Source organism: Oncorhynchus mykiss, chromosome 15 (assembly GCF_013265735.2).
Source record: "Oncorhynchus mykiss isolate Arlee chromosome 15, USDA_OmykA_1.1, whole genome shotgun sequence".
NCBI classification, from domain to species: Eukaryota; Metazoa; Chordata; class Actinopteri; order Salmoniformes; family Salmonidae; genus Oncorhynchus; species Oncorhynchus mykiss.
In genome coordinates this window covers 63,409,142-63,426,767 of record NC_048579.1, presented here as the reverse complement: position 1 = coordinate 63,426,767, position 17,626 = coordinate 63,409,142, and positions in this window count along the sequence as shown.

Genomic DNA, 17,626 nt, shown 5'->3' with positions numbered 1-17,626 from the left:
ATAATCTTGCAATTTTCCATGACACTATTTACCAGTCTGATGGCCTTGAGATAGAAGCTGTTTTTCATTCTCTCGGTCCCAGCTTTGATGCATCTGTACTGACCTCAACTTCTGGATGATAGCGGGGTGAACAGGCAGTGGCTCGGGTGGTTGTTGTCCTTGACGATATTTTTGGCCTTACTGTGACATCAGGTGCTGTAGGTGTCCTGGAACGCTGGTAGCTTGCCCCCGGTGCTGTGTTGGGCAGACCGCACCACCCTCTGGAGAGCCCTGCTGTACCAGGCGGTGATACAGCCCAACAGGATGCTCTCAATTGTGCATCCCTATTAAAGTTTGTGAGTGTTCTAGGTGCCAAGCCAAATTTATTCAGCCTCCTGAGGTTGAAGAGGCACTGTTGCGCCTTCTTCACCACACTGTCTGTGTGGGTGGACCATTTCAGTTTGTCAGTGATGTGTACACCGAGGAACTTGAAACTTTCCACCTTCTCCACTGCGGTCCCGCCGATGCCCCCTCTGCTGTTTCCTGAAGTCCACGATCAGCTCCTTAGTTTTATTGATGTTGGGGGAGAGGTTATTTTCCTGGCACCACACTCCCAGGGCCCTCACCTCCTCCCTGTCTCGTCATTGTTGGTAATCAGGCCTACTACTGTTGTCTCATCTGCAAATTTGAAGATTGAATAGGAGGCGTGCGTGGCCACGCAGTCATGGATGAACAGGGAGTACAGGAGGGTGCTGAGCACGCATCTTTGTGGGGCCCCAGTGTTGAGGATCAGCGAAGTGGAGATGTTGTTTCCTACCTTCACCACCTGGGGGCAGCCCGTCAGGAAGTCCAGGCCCTAGTTGCAAACGGTGGGCTTCAGACTTAGGGTGTGTTTCCTGTACCTCATGAGATCACGAAATGAAACACACTCGTCACAACTGTCCCTTAAGTGTCCACATACTATTCCCACATTCTCAAACGTAGCAGTATTGTTTAATTCTCCCATTTTGGGGATTTAGGAGTCCGGCCAAGTGAAGTCATTTGTCCTCTTTCTGTGCTTTCTCCCTCTCTTTCTGCATGACCAGGGGGAGATTGTCTTTGTCAGGAATGTATAACCTGAGATAACAGAACCTGGTTGTAGGAGACAGAGTGAGAGAGGGGGGGGCACAATTTACACCCAGAAAGGGCCACATCATGACACTAGGCACACCTCAATATCAGTCATTGTGGACAGGAACACATCCATTAAGAGGAATAATGTACCACTGCATAAAAATGATAATGCAAGCCAGTCACAAAAGAGGCAAAGCAACTATTAGCAGAATGTGTAAGGCAGTGTTGAATGTGTCACTCACTGTCTGTCACCTTGATTATTCAAAATTCTCTCAACCTGTGCACCTACGTTGTAAACTTTAATTCATAGGCTAGGTTGTAGTAACCTAATGATGGGTACAGGGGAAATTTGAGCATAATGTAATAGTCTAAACCTATCAATGTTACGTTGAGCTGGGTGAATGGAATATGAATGACAGTCATCCATTATGCTGTAGTAGAAATAAGGCTATCAATCATCCTCCCTCATCTTAAAAGGCACAGACGGCCACTGGTTACACACACACACACACACACACACACACACATTATTCGTATATGTGACCTTTGGATTAGATACTAGATTGGATTAGATGTATCTGATACTGTAGCAACACCATGTAAAGTGGTGCCATTTTATTTCCTAATACTAATGTCACTTCTTAACCTTGGTCTCTTTGCTTCATTTTGGCAGTGGTTATATCCTATTATAGATGCATTCTTAAAGTCGCTCACTGTCTGATAAACCTCAGCCAACTCCTGTACTCCCTGTTCACCCATGACTGCGTGGCCATGCACTTCTTCAACTCAGTCATCAAGTTTGCAGACAACACAGTGGTAGGCCTGATTTCTAACACACACACACACACACACACACAAACACACACACACACACACACATTATTCGTATATGTGACCTTTGGATTAGATACTAGATTGGATTAGATGTATCTGATACTGTAGCAACACCATGCAAAGTGGTGCCATTTTATTTCCTAATACTAATGTCACTTCTTAACCTTGGTCTCTTTGCTTCATTTTGGCAGTGGTTATATCCTATTATAGATGCATTCTTAAAGTCGCTCACTGTCTGATAAACCTCAGCCCCCTCCTGTACTCCCTGTTCACCCATGACTGCGTGGCCACGCACTTCTTCAACTCAGTCATCAAGTTTGCAGACGACACAGTGGTAGGCCTGATTACTAACAATGACGAGACAGCATACAGGGAGTTGAGGACCCTGGCAGAGTGGTGCCAGAAAAATGACCTTTTTTCATCTTTATTCACCTTCTCTCCTGTCTGCACACTCCTTTCAGCCCCTCCCTCGCTCTCGTGCACGCCTGTGAAAGAGAGAGAATGTGTGTGTGTGTGTGCGCATGCATGAGTGTGTGATTCTTTGTTAGGGAGGTTAGGCATAGGTCACTCCTCAACTGTAAACCCAAGCCAACTGGGGTGTCTGCAGCCAAGAGCTCGACGTATGACCACATGGAGATTGGAGATGGTAGTTCAGAGTGTACCCTTGGCCAAGATACTTAACCATAAATTAATCCTTTACTTCCTCATCCAGTTGTGGTGGCTGGTAATGCACTTAGTATTTTGTGGATTAAACTAACACGTACTGTATAGGCCAGGGCTGTTTAAGTCTTATCCTATGGAAGTCCAGACTACTGCTGGTTCTGTTCTACCTGAATTAATTGCACCCACCTGGCCTCGAGATCCAGATTTGAGGGGTATAGAGCAGAGTTTCCCCAACCCTCTCCTCTGGCTCCCCTAGACATTTACATTTGTTTTGTTAACCCTAAACTGGCACACCCGATTAAATTAATAAACTGATCAAACTTTTAACTGAATCAAGTGTGCCAGTTTAGGGTTAAAACAAAAAAGTGAACCATCTGGGGCTTCGAGGAAAGAGTTGGGAAACCCTGGTAGAGACAGTAAATTAAAGACAAACTGAGATGAACAGCAGAGGCAAAACTTCCATTTCATTGGTCAGGCCCATCGCTCCTTCAGGAGCATAGACCAATGACGACTGCTCTCCATTGCACTCTGTTCTGGGCAGTATTCTCCAGCTGGTTCCACCTCATGTTGGTTTTCCTTGTATCTTCCTTCAGCTCCCACCTCCAGGTGTTTCTTGGGTACTCTTTTCCTTTGTGGGTTCTAGGATACAGCTTGCCTGGTGATGTTGGCGGGTGGAGTTTGGATGGTGTGGCCGATCCACCCCCAACCTCCAGATCTTCTCTTCCACCAGAACATAGCTGGAGCGCTTGAATAAATTAATAAACAATATCCCCATTTCAAATAGAACTGTAACTAAGTAAACTCATACTCTGTTTTATTATATCTGATTAACAATATGAGTTCATAAAATGGGATTGTGTGACACAGACAAGGAGTAATTAAAGTTAATGAACACCATTCCAACTAGGAAGAAAGAAGTGGACTGTGTAAACAGATAAGGTCGTTAACCTATGGTTGAACCGACGAAACTGAGCTCTGGGGTTTTTAGATAAGACAGTCCTAGGTTTTCTGTTAATTAGAACTGTCAGCTAAGTGGTGATCGATAATGTTGAGGGGTTGTGTTAGGGATTGTGTTAGTAAGTTAGAATGAACTTTTCACCTCACTTTGTCCCTGTCGAGAGGAGGGGTTTCTGTTAAGCAATGAAATGACGTCATGTTTTGTATATAAACTGTTGCTTGTGGTGAAGTGGCAGCGCGCTCCAAGAATAAATTCTGTTACCTATTATTGAAATGGCTGGTCTCCGTCTATTTTATGCAAACAAGAATCTTACAAATTCTAATAAAATAGATTAACCTTTCTGATCTCCCCATCCCGGATCCGGGATCGTGAATACAGACTCAAGCTCATTACCATAACGCAACGTTAACTATTCATGAAAATCGCAAATGAAATGAAATAAATATGCTAGCTCTCAAGCTTAGCCTTTTGTTAACAACACTGTCATCTCAGATTTTCAAAATATGCTTCTCAACCATTGCAAAACAAGCATTTGTGTAACAGTATTGATGGCTAACGTAGCATTTAGCATTAGCATTCAGCTGGCAACATTTACACAAAAAAACAGAAAAGCATTCAAATAAAATCATTTACCTTTGAAGAACTTCAGATGTTTTCAATGAGGAGACTCTCAGATAGCAAATGTTCAGTTTTTCCTGAAAGATTATTTGTTTAGGACAAATCGCTCCGTTTTCTGCGTCACGTTTAGCTATGAAAAAACCCCTGTATCCAGGATTGTGTAAATCTATCAGCAAGCTCATTAGCATAACACAACGTTAACTATTTATGAAAATCGCAAATGAAATGAAATAAATATGCCATCTCTCAAGCTTAGCCTTTTGTAAACAACACTGTCATCTCAGATTTTCAAAATATGCTTCTCAACCATAGGAAAACAATCAGTATAAATCCCCTGGCACAGTCCCCGCAGCCGGACAACTTTCTCACGGTTTCTGGAAGGAAATGCTGTAGGAACGCTCAACCGGTGTCGCTCATTCAGCCGACAGAAACTTTCAACCGGTTTTCCCCATTAAGCAGCGGGTCGGTGTCATGTACTGTCATGTTGTGTCTTGTCTCTGTCCTTTCCCTTCACCCTGTCTCCCTCTGCTGGTCGTTGTTAGGTTACCTTTTCTCCCCCTCTTTCCCCCAGCTGTGTCTTGTCTCCTCCTAACCACCTCGTCACCCCTTTTCCCACCTGTTCCCTTTTTCCCTCTGATTAGGTCCCTATATCTCTCTCTGTTTCTGCTCCTGTCCTTGTCGGATTCTTGTTTGTTGTGTTTCATGCCTGAACCAGACTATCGTCATGTTTGCTGTAACCTTGTCCTGTCCTGTCGGAATCTGCCGGTCTATCTGAGCCTACCTATGTTTGGTTATTAAAGAAGCTCTGTTTAAGTTAGTTCGCTTTTGGGTCCTCATTCACTCACCGTAACAGAAGAATCCGACCAAGAATGGACCCAGCGACTTCGGATCCTCTCCACTCAGCCGTCGGGATCCAGGGAGCGATGCTAGGCAGACACGAGCAGGAATTGTCTGCTGCTCGACATGCCGTTGAGACCCTGGCCACCCAAGTCTCCAACCTCACAGAACAGGTTCACCATCTCCGCCTCGATCCACCGGCCACTTCCAGGGCTTTCGAATCTCCGGAGCCCAGAATCAATAACCCGCCGTGTTACTCTGGGGAGCCCACTGAATGCCGCTCGTTCCTCACCCAGTGTGATATTGTGTTTTCTCTCCAGCCCTACACTTTCTCCAGGAGCACTGCTCGTGTCGCCTACGTCATATCTCTCCTTATTGGACGGGCTCGTGAGTGGGGCACGGCAATCTGGGAGGCAAGGGCTGAGTGTACTAACCAGTATCAGGACTTTAAGGAGGAGATGATACGGGTTTTTGATCGATCTGTTTTTGGGGAGGAGGCTTCCAGGGCCCTGTCTTCCCTATGTCAAGGCAATCGATCCATAACAGACTACTCTATTGAGTTTCGCACTCTTGCTGCCTCCAGTGGCTGGAACGAGCCGGCTTTGCTCGCTCGTTTTCTGGAGGGTCTCCGCGCAGAGGTAAAGGATGAGATTCTCTCCCGGGAGGTTCCTTCCAGCGTGGATTCCTTGATTGAACTCGCTATTCGCATTGAGCGACGGGTTGATCTTCGTCACCGAGCTCGTGGAAAGGAGCTCGCGTTCTCCGTTGCCCCCCTCTCCGCATCACTACCATCTTCCTCTGCCGGCTCGGGTGCTGAGCCCATGCAGCTGGGAGGTATCCGCATCTCGACTAAGGAGAGGGAACGGAGAATCACCAACCGCCTCTGTCTCTATTGCGGTTCCGCTGGTCATTTTGTCACTTCATGTCCAGTAAAAGGCCAGAGCTCATCAGTAAGCGGAGGGCTACTGGTGAGCGCTACTACTCCTGTCTCTCCTTCAAGATCCTGCACTACCTTGTCGGTCCATCTACGCTGGACCGGTTCGTCAGCTTCCTGCAGTGCCTTAATAGACTCTGGGGCGGAGGGCTGTTTTATGGACGAGACCTGGGCTCGGGAACATGACATTCCTCTCAGACAGTTAAAGGAGCCCACGGCCTTGTTCGCCCTGGATGGTAGTCCTCTCCCCAGGATTCAGCGTGAGACGCTACCTTTAACCCTCACTGTTTCTGGTAATCATAGTGAAACCATTTCTTTTTTAATTTTTCGTTCACCTTTTACACCTGTTGTTTTGGGCCATCCCTGGCTAGTTTGTCATAATCCTTCCATTAATTGGTCTAGTAATTCTATCCTCTCCTGGAACGTCTCTTGTCATGTGAAATGTTTAATGTCTGCTATCCCTCCTGTTTCCTCTGTCTCTTCTTCACAGGAGGAGCCTGGTGATTTGACAGGGGTGCCGGAGGAATATCACGATCTGCGCACGGTGTTCAGTCGGTCCAGGGCCACCTCTCTTCCTCCACACCGGTCGTATGATTGTAGTATTGATCTCCTTCCGGGAACCACCCCCCCCCCCCGGGGTAGACTATACTCTCTGTCGGCTCCCGAACGTAAGGCTCTCGAAGATTATTTGTCTGTAGCTCTTGACGCCGGTACCATAGTCCCCTCCTCCTCTCCCGCCGGAGCGGGGGTTTTTTTTGTCAAGAAGAAGGACGGGTCTCTGCGCCCCTGCATAGATTATCGAGGGCTGAATGACATAACAGTGAAGAATCGTTATCCGCTTCCTCTTATGTCTTCAGCCTTCAAGATCCTGCAGGGAGCCAGGTTTTTCACTAAGTTGGACCTTCGTAACGCTTACCATCTCGTGCGCATCAGGGAGGGGGACGAGTGGAAGACGGCGTTTAACACTCCGTTAGGGCACTTTGAATACCGGGTTCTTCCTTTCGGCCTCGCTAACGCTCCAGCTGTCTTTCAGGCATTAGTCAATGATGTCCTGAGAGACATGCTGAACATCTTTGTTTTCGTTTACCTTGACGATATCCTGATTTTTTCACCGTCACTCCAGATTCATGTTCAGCACGTTCGACGTGTCCTCCAGCGCCTTTTAGAGAATTGTCTTTTTGTGAAGGCTGAGAAGTGTACTTTTCATGCCTCCTCCGTCACATTTCTCGGTTCTGTTATTTCCGCTGAAGGCATTAAGATGGATCCCGCTAAGGTCCAAGCTGTCATTGATTGGCCCGTCCCTAAGTCACGCGTCGAGCTGCAGCGCTTTCTCGGCTTCGCGAACTTCTATCGTCGTTTCATCCGTAATTTTGGTCAGGTGGCAGCTCCTCTCACAGCCCTTACTTCTGTCAAGACGTGCTTTAAGTGGTCCGTTTCCGCCCAGGGAGCTTTTGATCTCCTCAAGAATCGTTTTACATCCGCTCCTATCCTTGTTACACCTGACGTCTCTAGACAGTTCGTTGTCGAGGTTGACGCGTCAGAGGTGGGCGTGGGAGCCATTCTTTCTCAGCGCTCCCTCTCTGACGACAAGGTCCACCCATGCGCGTATTTTTCTCATCGCCTGTCGCCGTCGGAACGTAACTATGATGTGGGTAACCGCGAACTGCTCGCCATCCGGTTAGCCCTAGGCGAATGGCGACAGTGGTTGGAGGGGGCGACCGTTCCTTTTGTCGTTTGGACTGACCATAGGAACCTTGAGTACATCCGTTCTGCCAAACGACTTAATGCGCGTCAGGCGCGTTGGCCGCTGTTTTTCGCTCGTTTCGAGTTCGTGATTTCTTATCGTCCGGGCTCTAAGAACACCAAGCCTGATGCTTTGTCTCGTCTCTTCAGTTCTTCAGTAGCCTCCACTGACCCCGAGGGGATTCTCCCTGAGGGGCGTGTTGTCGGATTGACTGTCTGGGGAATTGAGAGGCAGGTAAAGCAAGCGCTCACTCACACTCCGTCGCCGCGCGCTTGTCCTAGGAACCTTCTTTTCGTTCCCGTTCCTACTCGTCTGGCCGTTCTTCAGTGGGCTCACTCTGCCAAGTTAGCCGGCCACCCTGGCGTTCGGGGTACGCTTGCTTCCATTCGCCAGCGTTTTTGGTGGCCCACCCGGGAGCATGACACGCGTCGTTTCGTGGCTGCTTGTTCGGTCTGCGCGCAGACTAAGTCCGGTAACTCTCCTCCTGCCGGCCGTCTCAGGCCGCTTCCTATTCCCTCTCGACCGTGGTCTCACATCGCCTTAGATTTTGTCACCGGACTGCCTTCGTCAGCGGGGAAGACTGTTATTCTTACGGTTGTCGATAGGTTCTCTAAGGCGGCTCATTTCATTCCCCTTGCTAAGCTTCCTTCTGCTAAAGAGACGGCACAGATCATCATCGAGAATGTTTTCAGAATTCATGGCCTTCCGTCGGACGTCGTTTCGGACAGAGGTCCGCAATTCACGTCTCAATTTTGGAGGGAGTTTTGCCGTTTGATTGGGGCTTCCGTCAGTCTCTCTTCCGGCTTTCACCCCCAGTCTAACGGTCAAGCAGAACGGGCCAATCAGACTATTGGTCGTATCTTACGCAGTCTTTCTTTTCGCAACCCTGCGTCTTGGTCAGAACAGCTCCCCTGGGCAGAATACGCCCACAACTCGCTTCCTTCGTCTGCGACCGGGCTATCTCCTTTTCAGAGTAGCCTCGGGTACCAGCCTCCGCTGTTCTCATCTCAGTTCGCCGAGTCCAGCGTCCCCTCCGCTCAGGCTTTTGTCCAACGTTGCGAGCGCACCTGGAAGAGGGTCAGGTCTGCACTTTGCCGTTATAGGACGCAGACTGTGAGGGCTGCTAATAAGCGTAGAACTAAGAGTCCTAGATATTGTCGCGGTCAGAGAGTTTGGCTCTCCACTCAGAACCTTCCCCTTAAGACGGCTTCTCGCAAGTTGACCCCGCGGTTCATTGGTCCGTTCCGTATTTCTCGGGTCATTAATCCTGTCGCAGTTCGACTTCTTCTTCCGCGATACCTTCGTCGCGTTCACCCGGTCTTCCATGTCTCCTGCATCAAGCCCGTCCTTCGCGCCCCCGCTAGTCTTCCCCCCCCCCCCCCCCATCCTTGTCGAGGGCACACCCATCTACAGGGTCCGTAGAATTTTGGACATGCGTCCTCGGGGCCGTGGTCACCAGTACCTCGTTGATTGGGAGGGGTACGGTCCTGAGGAGAGGAGTTGGGTTCCCTCTCGGGACGTGCTGGACCGTGCGCTGATCGAGGATTTCCTCCGTTGCCGCCAGGTTTCCTCCTCGAGTGCGCCAGGAGGCGCTCGGTGAGTGGGGGGGTACTGTCATGTACTGTCATGTTGTGTCTTGTCTCTGTCCTTTCCCTTCACCCTGTCTCCCTCTGCTGGTCGTTGTTAGGTTACCTTTTCTCCCCCTCTTTCCCCCAGCTGTGTCTTGTCTCCTCCTAACCACCTCGTCACCCCTTTTCCCACCTGTTCCCTTTTTCCCTCTGATTAGGTCCCTATATCTCTCTCTGTTTCTGCTCCTGTCCTTGTCGGATTCTTGTTTGTTGTGTTTCATGCCTGAACCAGACTATCGTCATGTTTGCTGTAACCTTGTCCTGTCCTGTCGGAATCTGCCGGTCTATCTGAGCCTACCTATGTTTGGTTATTAAAGAAGCTCTGTTTAAGTTAATTCGCTTTTGGGTCCTCATTCACTCACCGTAACAGTCGGAGTCAGAGGCCGAGTCTTCTCTGGTCTCTACTCCTCCCGTTACGGGGTCTGAGACGCCGAAGCTTCCCACCATTAGCTCTGACAAATTGAAAACTCTAGTCATTGGCGACTCCATTACCCGCAGTATTAGACTTGAGAATCATCCAGCGATCATACACTGTTTACCGGGGGGCAGGGCTACCGACGTTAAGGCAAATCTGAAGATGGTGCTGGCTAAAGCTAAAACTGGCGAGTGTAGAGAGTATAGAGATATTGTTATCCACGTCGGCACCAACGATGTTAGGATGAAACAGTCAGAGATCACCAAGCGCAACATAGCTTCTGCGTGTAAATCAACTAGAAAGATGTGTCGGCATCGAGTAATTGTCTCTGGCCCCCTCCCAGTTAGGGGGAGTGATGAGCTCTACAGCAGAGTCTCACAACTCAATCGCTGGTTGAAAACTGTTTTCTGCCCCTCCCAAAAGATAGAATTTGTAGATAATTGGCCCTCTTTCTGGGACTCGCCCACAAACAGGACCAAGCCTGACCTGCTGAGGAGTGACGGACTCCATCCTAGCTGGAGGGGTGCTCTCATTTTATCTACCAACATAGACAGGGCTCTAACTCCTCTAGCTCCACAATGAAATAGGGTGCAGGCCAGGCAGCAGGCTGTTAGCCAGCCTGCCAGCATAGTGGAGTCTGCCACTAGCACAGTCAGTGTAGTCAGCTCAGCTATCACCATTGAGACCGTGTCTGTGCCTCGACCTAGGTTGGGCAAAACTAAACATGGCGGTGTTCGCCTTAGCAATCTCACTAGGATAAAGACCACCTCCATTCCTGTCATTATTGAAAGAGATCATGATACCTCACATCTCAAAATAGGGCTACTTAATGTTAGATCCCTTACTTCAAAGGCAATTATAGTCAATGAACTAATCACTGATCATAATCTTGATGTGATTGGCCTGACTGAAACATGGCTTAAGCCTGATGAATTTACTGTGTTAAATGAGGCCTCACCTCCTGGCTACACTAGTGACCATATCCCCCGTGCATCCCGCAAAGGCGGAGGTGTTGCTAACATTTACGATAGCAAATTTCAATTTACAAAAAAAAAAATGACGTTTTCGTCTTTTGAGCTTCTAGTCATGAAATCTATGCAGCCTACTCAATCACTTTTTATAGCTACTGTTTACAGGCCTCCTGGGCCATATACAGCGTTCCTCACTGAGTTCCCTGAATTCCTATCGGACCTTGTAGTCATAGCGGATAATATTCTAATCTTTGGTGACTTTAATATTCACATGGAAAAGTCCACAGACCCACTCCAAAAGGCTTTCGGAGCCATCATCGACTCAGTGGGTTTTGTCCAACATGTCTCTGGACCCACTCACTGTCACAGTCATACGCTGGACCTAGTTTTGTCCCATGGAATAAATGTTGTGGATCTTAATGTTTTTCCTCATAATCCTGGACTATCGGACCACCATTTTATTACGTTTGCAATTGCAACAAATAATCTGCTCAGACCCCAACCAAGGATCATCAAAAGTCGTGCTATAAATTCACAGACAACACAAAGATTCCTTGATGTCCTTCCAGACTCCTTCTGCCTACCCAAGGACGCCAGAGGACAAAAATCAGTTAACCACCTAACTGAGGAACTCAACTTAACCTTGCGCAATACCCTAGATGCAGTTGCACCCCTAAAAACTAAAAACATTTCTCATAAGAAACTAGCTCCCTGGTACACAGAAAATACCCGAGCTCTGAAGCAAGCTTCCAGAAAATTGGAACGGAAATGGCGCCACACCAAACTGGAAGTCTTCCGACTAGCTTGGAAAGACAGTACTGTGCAGTACCGAAGAGCCCTTACTGCTGCTCGATCATCCTATTTTTCTAACTTAATTGAGGAAAATAAGAACAATCCGAAATTCCTTTTTGATACTGTCGCAAAGCTAACTAAAAAGCAGCATTCCCCAAGAGAGGATGACTTTCACTTTAGCAGTGATAAATTCATGAACTTCTTTGAGGAAAAGATTATGATTATTAGATAGCAAATTACGGACTCTTCCTTAAATCTGCGTATTCCTTCAAAGCTCAGTTGTCCTGAGTCTGCACAACTCTGCCAGGACCTAGGATCAAGAGAGACACTCAAGTGTTTTAGTACTATATCTCTTGACACAATGATGAAAATAATCATGGCCTCTAAACCTTCAAGCTGCATACTGGACCCTATTCCAACTAAACTACTGAAAGAGCTGCTTCCTGTGCTTGGCCCTACTATGTTGAACATAATAAACGGCTCTCTATCCACCGGATGTGTACCAAACTCACTAAAAGTGGCAGTAATAAAGCCTCTCTTGAAAAAGCCAAACCTTGACCCAGAAAATATAAAAAACTATCGGCCTATATCGAATCTTCCATTCCTCTCAAAAATTTTAGAAAAGGCTGTTGCGCAACAACTCACTGCCTTCCTGAAGACAAACAATGTATACGAAATGCTTCAGTCTGGTTTTAGACCCCATCATAGCACTGAGACGGCACTTGTGAAGGTGGTAAATTACATTTTAATGGCATCGGACCGAGGCTCTGCATCTGTCCTCGTGCTCCTAGACCTTAGTGCTGCTTTTGATACCATCGATCACCACATTCTTTTGGAGAGATTGGAAACCCAAATTGGTCTACACGGACAAGTTCTGGCCTGGTTTAGATCTTATCTGTCGGAAAGATATCAGTTTGTCTCTGTGAATGGTCTGTCCTCTGACAAATCAACTGTAAATTTCGGTGTTCCTCAAGGTTCCGTTTTAGGACCACTATTGTTTTCACTATATATTTTACCTCTTGGGGATGTTATTCGAAAACATAATGTTAACTTTCACTGCTATGCAGATGACACACAGCTGTACATTTAAATTAAACATGGTGAAGCCCCAAAATTGCCCTTGCTAGAAGAATGTGTTTCAGACATAAGGAAGTGGATGGCTGCAAACTTTCTACTTTTAAACTCGGACAAAACAGAGATGCTTGTTCTAGGTCCCAAGAAACAAAGAGATCTTCTGTTGAATCTGACAATTAATCTTAATGGTTGTACAGTCGTCTCAAATAAAACTGTGAAGGACCTCTGCGTTACTCTGGACCCTGATCTCTCTTTTGAAGAACATATCAAGACCATTTCAAGGACAGCTTTTTTCCATCTACGTAACATTGCAAAAATCAGGAACTTTCTGTCCAAAAATGATGCAGAAAAATTAATCCATGCTTTTGTCACTTCCAGGTTAGACTACTGCAATGCTCTACTTTCCGGCTACCCGGATAAAGCACTAAATAAACTTCAGTTAGTGCTAAATACGGCTGCTAGAATCCTGACTAGAACCAAAAAATTTGATCATATTACTCCAGTGCTAGCCTCTCTACACTGGCTTCCTGTCAAAGCAAGGGCTGATTTCAAGGTTTTACTGCTAACCTACAAAGCATTACATGGGCTTGCTCCTATCTATCTCTCTGATTTGGTCCTGCCGTACATACCTACACGTACGCTACGGTCACAAGACGCAGGCCTCCTAATTGTCCCTAGAATTTTTAAGCAAACAGCTGGAGGCAGGGCTTTCTCCTAAAGAGCTCCATTTTTATGGAACGGTCTGCCTACCCATGTCAGAGACGCAAACTCGGTCTCAACCTTTAAGTCTCTACTGAAGACTCATCTCTTCAGTGGGTCATATGATTGAGTGTAGTCTGGCCCAGGAGTGGGAGGGTGAACGGAAAGGCTCTGGAGCAACGAACCACCCTTGCTGTCTCTGCCTGGCCGGTTCCCCTCTTTCCACTGGGATTCTCTGCCTCTAACCCTATTACAGGGGCTGAGTCACTGGCTTTACTGGGGCTCTCTCATTCCGTCCCTGGAGGAGGTGCGTCACCTGAGTGGGTTGAGTCACTGATGTGGTCATCCTGTCTGGGTTGGCGCCCCCCCCCCCCCCCCCCTTAAGTTGTGCCGTGGCGGAGGTCTTTGTGGGCTATACTCAGCCTTGTCTCAGGATGGTAAGTTGGTGGTTGAAGATATCCCTCTAGTGGTGTGGGGGCTGTGCTTTGGCAAAGTGGGTGGGGTTATATCCTTCCTGTTTGGCCCTGTCCGGGGGTGTCCTCGGAGTGGGCCACAGTGTCTCCTGACCCCTCCTGTCTCAGCCTCCAGTATTTATGCTGCAGTAGTTTATGTGTCGGGGGGCTAGGGTCAGTTTGTTATATCTGGAGTACTTCTCCTGTCCTATTCGGTGTCCTGTGTGAATCTAAGTGTGCGTTCTCTAATTCTCTCCTTCTCTCTTTCTCTCTCTCGGAGGACCTGAGCCCTAGGACCATGCCCCAGGACTACCTGACATGATGACTCCTTGCTGTCCCCAGTCCACCTGGCTGTGCTGCTGCTCCAGTTTCAACTGTTCTGCCTTATTATTATTCGACCATGCTGATCATTTATGAACATTTGAACATCTTGGCCATGTTCTGTTATAATCTCCACCCGGCACAGCCAGAAGAGGACTGGCCATCCCACATATGCTCTCTCTAATTCTCTCTTTCTTTCTCTCTCTCGGAGGACCTGAGCCCTAGGACCATGCCCCAGGAATACCTGACATGATGACTCCTTGCTGTCCCCAGTCCACCTGACTGTGCTGCTGCTCCAGTTTCAACTATTCTGCCTTATTATTATTCGACCATGCTGGTCATTTATGAACATTTGAACATCTTGACCATGTTTTGTTATAATCTCCACCCGGCACAGCCAGAAGAGGACTGGCCACCCCACATAGCCTGGTTCCTCTCTAGGTTTCTTCCTAGGTTTTGGCCTTTCTAGGGAGTTTTTCCTAGCCACCGTGCTTCTTCACCTGCATTGCTTGCTGTTTGGGGTTTTAGGCTGGGTTTCTGTACAGCACTTTGAGATATCAGCTGATGTACGAAGGGCTATATAAAATAAATTTGATTGATTTGATTTGTGTAAAAGTAGCTAGCTAGCGTTAGCATTTAGCATTAGCATTTAGCGTTAGCATTAGCGTTAGCATCCAGCACGCAACATTAACAAAAACATAAAAGCCTTCAAATAAAATCATTTACCTTTGAAGAACTTCTGATGTTTTCAATGAGGATACTCTCAGTTAGATAGCAGATGCTCAGTTTTTCCAAAAAGATTCCTTGTGTATTAGAAATAGCTCCGTTTTATACATCACATTTGGCTACCAAAAAAAATCCGAAAATTCAGTCCTCAAAACGCAAACTTTTTTCCAAATTAACTCCATAATATCGACTGAAAACTTGGCAAACGTTGTTTAGAATCAATCATCAAGGTGTTTTTCACATATCTCTTCATTGATACATCGTTCTTGGACACATGCTTTCTCCCCTGAATCAAATGGTAAAGTAGAAGCAGCTGGCAATTGCGCACCGAATTCGACGCAGGACACCAGGCGGACACTTGGAAAATGTAGTCTCTTATGGTCAATCTTCCAATGATATGCCTACAAATACGTCACAATGCTGCTAAGACCTTGGGCGAACGACAGAAAGTGTAGGCTCATTCCTTGCGCAATCACAGCCATATAAGGAGACAATGGAAAACAGAGCTTCAGAAATTCTGCTAATTCCTGGTTGATGCATCATCTTGGTTTCGCCTGTAGAATGAGTTCTGGGGCACTTACAGACAAAATCTTTGCAGATTCTGAAACTTCAGAGTGTTTTCTTTCCAAAGCTGTCAAGAATATGCATAGTCGAGCAACTTTTCGTGACAAAATATTGCGCTTAAAACGGGAACGTTTTTTATCCAAAAATGAAATAGCGCCCCTAGAGATCTAACAGGTTAATAAGGGTTTTCAATTAATGAAAACACATTGGCATAATTAAATTACAGTAACAGCGCTCCATCTTCCCATAAGCCTGCTATAAAATATTGGTGTCCACAGTTCTATCAAATAAATGTAACAGATTCCAGAAATGCACGATGAGAAAACGTCCCTGTAGAATCATTTTGGCCTGATGCTCATAGAGTTGATAAGCATGAAGACGTCCAGAGGTCTCATACACTCCATCGTAGGGGCTGGTGGTAGTCCTCTGAAGAGGTCTCATACCGTCCATCTTAGGGGCTGGTGGAAGTCCTCTGAAGAGGTCTCATACCCTCCATCGTAGGGGCTGGTGATGGTCCTCTGAAGAGGTCTCATCCCCTCCATCGTAGGGGCTGGTGGTAGTCCTCTGAAGAGGTCTCATACCCTCCATCGTAGGGGCTGGTGGTGGTCCTCTGAAGAGGTCTCATACCCTCCATCGTAGGGGCTGGTGGTGGTCCTCTGAAGAGGTCTTATCCCCTCCATCGTAAAGGCTGTTGGTGGTCCTCTGAAGAGGTCTCATACCCTCTATCGTAGGGGCTGGTGGTGGTCCTCTGAAGAGGTCTCATACCCTCCATCGTAGGGGCTGGGGGTGGTCCTCTGAAGAGGTCTTATCCCCTCCATCGTAGGGGCTGTTGGTGGTCCTCTGAAAAGGTCTCATACCCTCCATCGTAGGGGCTGGTGGTGGTCCTCTGAAGAGGTCTCATACCCTCCATCGTAGGGGCTGTTGGTGGTCCTCTAAAGAGGTCTCATACCCTCCATCGTAGGGGCTGGTGGTGGTCCTCTGAAGAGGTCTCATACCCTCCATCGTAGGGGCTGGTGGTGGTCCTCTGAAGAGGTCTCATACCCTCCATCGTAGGGGCTGGTGGTGGTCCTCTGAAGAGGTCTCATACCCTCCATCGTAGGGGCTGGTGGTGGTCCTCTGAAGAGGTCTCATACCCTCCATCGTAGGGGCTGGTGGTGGTCCTCTGAAGAGGTCTCATACCCTCCATCGTAGGGGCTGGTGGTGGTCCTCTGAAGAGGTCTCATACCATCCATCGTAGGGGCTGGTGGTAGTCCTCTGAAGAGGTCTCATACCCTCCATCGTAGGGGCTGGTGGTGGTCCTCTGAAGAGGTCTCATACCGTCCATCGTAGGGGCTGGTGGAAGTCCTCTGAAGAGGTCTCATACCCTCCATCGTAGGGGCTGGTGGTGGTCCTCTGAAGAGGTCTCATACCCTCCATCGTAAGGGCTGGTGGTAGTCACAGTCCTCCAACTGTACGTCGACCTTAACATAGTAAAGTGGAACACCTGACTGAAAAAACAGAGCTGACTTAAATACTGTGGGTCACACCCTTAATCAACAATGAGCCACACCTGGGACTGACAGCCCAACAAGGCTTCGTTCACAATATCAACGGTGCTACCCCATTACACATGCACGTGCCTATATTTATGTATCTTTCAAAGTCTCTTTCTGCCGGTGCCAGAGGTTAGACACAGGTTGTTCCGCAAGTGCAAACCTATGCCTACTGGGGTGTGTGCAGTCAATATCACATGGGGATGGGATTTCACAGGAAGTACCCTTGGCCAAGATACCTCACCACAAGTTAAGCCTTTAACTCCTCATAAACAACTCTGTCTTGTGAGACCAAAACAAATGTACTGTCTAGACAAAAAGTTGAATAGAAACTACATCGAATTGCAGAGAGGGAAAAAATTCTGCTGCATAGCATTGTTGTCCACACTTTATCATTTATATGCAACAGATGCTCTGTCGTTCTACCCCTGAACAAGGCCCTTATCCCACTGTTCCCGGGTAGGCCGTCATTCTAAATAATAATTTCTTCTTATCCTTCCTGTTTGGCCCTGTCCGGGGGTGTCATCGGATGGGGCCACAGTGTCTCCTGACCCCTCCTGTCTCAGCCTCCAGTATTTATGCTGCATTAGTTTATGTGTCAGGGGGCTAGGGTCAGTTTGTTATATCTGGAGTACTTCTCCTGTCCTATCCTGTGTCCTGTGTGAATTTAAGTATGCTCTCTCTAATTCTCTCTTTCTCTCTTTCTTTCTCTCTCTCGGAGGACCTGAGCCCTAGGACCATGCCTCAGGACTACCTGACATGATGACTCCTT